A 4,888-nucleotide genomic window follows, 5' to 3' on the forward strand; every position below is an offset into this window, starting at 1 on the left:
AAAAGAAAGAATTCCTGAACACTACAAGGTATGACCCCCAAACAAAACAAAACAACCCAAAATAATAAAAAAAAGAAAGAAAACAAAAATAAAAAAATAAACATCTCAAATCCCAGGGAACACTGGATTCAAATATTCAAAAATCAAAGATCTAGCACCTTATCAAGGCTACCCATCTTTTCAGGACACAGAGGGCTGAGTTCCTGACAAGGATTACCTACAGAACAGGGCCCACCCTGCATCTCTGGAGCTGCAGTTTAGAAAATGCAGTGTCCAGAGAAATTCAGTTGAGAAATGGAAGCAATGCTGGTGTCATGGCATTTCATTCTTGTGAATGAACAATAACAAATACAGCAACAATAACAAATGCAAGAGGGATGTGGCTATTCTGTTACCATGACAATGTGGAAAGACTCAGGCTGACTCAGGAAATTGTGCTGCTGACAAAGTGTGGCCCTTTGATTCTGAAAGAGAAAAATGAGGCTACGGAGTCTTGGGGAATACATAAAAATGAAGATTCTTTTATTCCCTTACCATTTTACCTTACTGTAAAATCACCCCATGGGTCATATCTCCAACCCTCGGTGAATGAGTCTGAATCAGGATCCTGCATGAAATAATCCAAACCAGGCTGAAGGTGAAACACGTGTAGTTTGGCAGTCTTCTACTTTGTATGGAGAGCCAGCTGCCACTAGAACTGCCATTTTTCTATTGAGTACAGAGACCACCCCTGGGTGGAGCAGTAAGGACAGATAGCTCAGGCTATGTTGAGCTAGTCCCACCCACGTTTCCAAATAAGACAATCTCTGTTTGGGGGTAAATCCAAGTTGTAAACAAACATACCAAGGAACCAGGGATGATCTTTGTTTTAGGTAAAATAAGGTGTCACCTAACACCTTACCATCTGATTTTTAAAAATGACCAATTAAATAAGGAGCACTCCCACTAATGATGACTGATAAACCCCCATCATGCATTTTTCCTTCCCTTCCTACCTTTCTCTAGTTTCTAGCCATCCTTAGTTGCACAGTTCCCAGAATGGTCCCGGAAGTGCTCCCATTAGTGGTCCCCTGCTTCCTCTAGGACTTCTTCGGCATTGACTGACTCTCAGCACACATAGTGTTGACAGAATCTTCCATTCATTGAGTTCCACTTTACAAACTTTTTCCTCACTCATAAACTCTTTCTTTTTTTTTTTTTTTTGGTTTTTGGGCCACACCCGGTAACGCTCAGGGGTTACTCCTGGCTATGTGCTCAGAAGTTGCTCCTGGCTTGGGGGACCATATGGGGCACCGGGGGATCGAACCGCGGTCCGCCCAAGGCTAGAGCAGGCAAGGCAGGCACCTTACCTTTAGCGCCACCGCCCGGCCCCCTCATAAACTCTTTCTTTCAAGAGGGAAAGACAATAAATATCATTTCTGTACACAGTTGGGCTAGGTAGAAAAACTGTCTATAATCACCCCTACTCTTTTTCTTGTAAAATAAAAACAGGCAACAGTTTTTTCAGTGCTTATTGTCTATCATTGCAGTTGCATTTAAAAAATGGCCAGTTCAGCTTCATCTAGGATTGTGTTTCAAATGCAGATATAAAGGCCCTTAGACTTACACAGTTAGAAATTTTAGGAACTGGTGATGCAGGTATTCCTTTTAGTGAGAACCTCCAGGTGCTTCTTATGTACATCATGTTTCAGAATCATCCAGGTGCTTCCCATTTTTTTCTGAATTGGTTTTCATAACCCTTAATTTAGGAAATTGGTACTATTGTTCCACATAGATGAAGGAACCGAGGTAGAGAATGTGAGTAAATTCTTTTAGGCCCCTATGAGATATTGTGTCCAAAGATGGCGACAAGTCTCCCTTCTTTTTTCAATATGACTTTGGCACCTTTCTAATTCAGTCTTGTTTCTATTTCCTTTCTGGGACTGGATGGATCTGTGACTTGCTTTAACCATAAGATAACTATAAGATGTAACATTTAATGAAAGCTTTTAGGAGATTTTTCTGAGGCTGTTTTCACTCACTCAGTGAAGAAAAGGTCGATTTTGTAGAGAAGTTCAAGCTTTCCTGACTGAAGTATGTTCTTAAGCCAGCAGCCAAACTGATTCTGTGTGAGTGAGGCCATCTTGGATTCAATTTGCCTGGCTACTCACCCACTGGAATCGACCACACGAGGGAGCTTTGGTAACATCACAGGAAGCAGAGACTTATTGGCTGAGTCCTGTGTGAATTTCCAGTCACATCTTTTGTCAACCAGACTCTATAGAGTCTAACCTGAGGAATTTACTTTTAAAGGTTTAGGCATAAATCACTGCTTTTTGCTTTGTTTCATTAAAAAGGAAATCACAATTGCTATTCTATTGATGCTTGACCCTTTATGCTTAATTTCTAATACATTGACTTTCATAATAAGTACATACAAACCCATAGATACAAGTTAACCCTGTAACATACATTACAGCCACTCTGCCTCTCCCCCAGGGTAGGAAATTAGTAAAGATAATTATCATTTGTGCAGTGCCACTGTTTTAGTTACTTGTCAGCATCTGAGATCTGAAAACACTATATTTAATAAGATATTTTGAGGCAGAGAGACCACATTTACTGGTCACTTTTCACTTATCATTTTCAGTGATACGATATTGTTAAAATTATTACAGTTTTTATTAGTTATTTATCTATAAAATTTATAAATTATATTTTGTTAGAGCTATGCATGTTTAGCAGAGTTAAAGAATTAGTACTATCTACTGTTTCAGCTGCTCAATGGGGGTTCTTGGTACATATTCTGACACATAAGGGAGGACTTTGGTACCAGGCAGTGTGTGCTTTAAATGCATTTGTATCTCCCTATCTCTCTCTCTATCTTTATCTGCCTCTATCTTTACCTCTACCTTATCTTATCTGTATATTTCTATCTCTATATTTTTGGGCCAAACCCAGCTGTGCTCAGGACCTCCTCCTGGTTCTTCAGAGATCTTTCCTAATGGGGCTCCAGGGCCCAAATGGGATGCCAGGGACTGGACCTGGATTGACAATGCAAGGCAAGCACCTTATCCCTTGTCCTATCTTTTCAGCCCTAGAGAATTCATTAAGATGAATCTGGCAAAGTAAATGAAAAGCCTTCTAGAAAGATGTCATCATTCAAGAAACTAATTTTTCATAATTTTTAATAAAGAGGATAAAATATCAATATTAACAGAAGATTAGAAGAAGTTGATTCTGTTACTTTTACTGGAGAAATCTGCAGTCTAAGTGGAACTAACCAGGGAACTAAAATGAGCAGGAGAGAGCCTTGATTATATGATTGAAATATGTGGTCTCAGATGAAATTTGAATGAATGAGGACTGGCTTCTCTTAGATGAGAACAGAAAGGGACTTCTTGAGATGGAATTATTCCTGGCAAAGATGCTGTGAATATTAATAAAATGAAAACAAAGAATTAGAGTATTTTGTTAACTTAATAGGCAAAGGAATTGCATAGTTTGACAGGTTTACTCTTTTGAAAAGCAGGACTTTGAGGAAGTCCTATTGTGGGTAAAATGCTACAGCACAAAATTGCATACTACAGAGAAGCTTTTCAAGGAAGGAAGGAACAGTCAATTTGTGTGGGGGCTTCATTGTTACTTTATAAAATTGCATCAGCCAAACCACCCTTCAGCAATCACTAAAGGGATCAATCAGCAGTTATCAACCCAAAGACAGAACAATCAATAAATTACGACTTGGTATAGGCTCTGATTGTGACTAGCATGTTTTTTCTTACAGCAAAGTCTTTATTGGGAAAGTTCAAGATTTAGTGTAAATAATGGGAGAGACCTAGATTCAATTCCCAGCACTGCATGAACTTTTGAGTGTTGCAGAGAAACCCTTAAATACCACTAGGAGGGGTCCCCAAACCAAATTAAAAGTGGCTAACATTTATATTATTTATATGTATTTAACTATTGCTACCTATTTACCAGCATGCCTCTGGGTAAACCCAAGAACCAGGTGTGAAGAACAAGGGGAGTGAGGGAAAGAGAAAGTTCAGACACAAATGTCAATATGTAACCAACCTGGGTTTGATCCCTGATATCTCATATTGTCACCAGAGCCCACCAGGAGTAATTCCAGAGTGCAGAGCCAGGAGTAATCACTGAGCATTGCTTAGTATATTCCCACCCCCAATAGTATCTTGAGAATGTCCCAGGTACACACTGGAGAATGTGTGCTCAACTTTCAAAGGATGGAGGGCTCTATATATCTCTGCTAGGCCCATCTCCTTCTTTTCTTCCTACAAGGCCAGTGTTTCCTGGTTGAATTTTTGCCTAGTTTTAATGATTTATTCAGCATTGAGAGAGGAGTGTTAATTTCCCCTACTACTATTATTGAATCACTGTCAATATTTTCCTTCATTTTAAAGTACTTTATCAAATACTTTAAATATTTTGGTGACCCATCACAAGGTGCAAACATGCTTAGGTGTGTGAGTTCTTGATATATTGATTTCTGGATTAGTAAAAAAAATTGAAAGTCTATGTTATCTAATAGGAATTTGTTCACCTGGATTTAAAATATTTTAAAATTTACTTTATTTAAAGAGCATGTATCACAGAGTTGACACAGGTAAGTGGTAGTGAAATTATTAAAAATATAAAAAGAGGGCAGGGTCAAAAAGTAAAAAATAAAACAGAAAGAAGAGAGCAAAAAAGTACAGCAACGAGAACATTTGTGAAAATTATCATATATCCAATGAGATAATAAAGTCATTGTCAGAAGGTTTATCAATTTTTTGTTGCTAGTTGACCATTCTGTTACTTCATTTGTTTCTTAGCATTAGCACCTTGAACTTTTTTAGGGTAGTGTTTGCCTGTAAGATTGTTTCTCAGCCTTTGACTTTGAGCTTGG

The sequence above is a fragment of the Suncus etruscus genome, chromosome 12, assembly GCF_024139225.1.
Source record: "Suncus etruscus isolate mSunEtr1 chromosome 12, mSunEtr1.pri.cur, whole genome shotgun sequence".
NCBI classification, from domain to species: Eukaryota; Metazoa; Chordata; class Mammalia; order Eulipotyphla; family Soricidae; genus Suncus; species Suncus etruscus.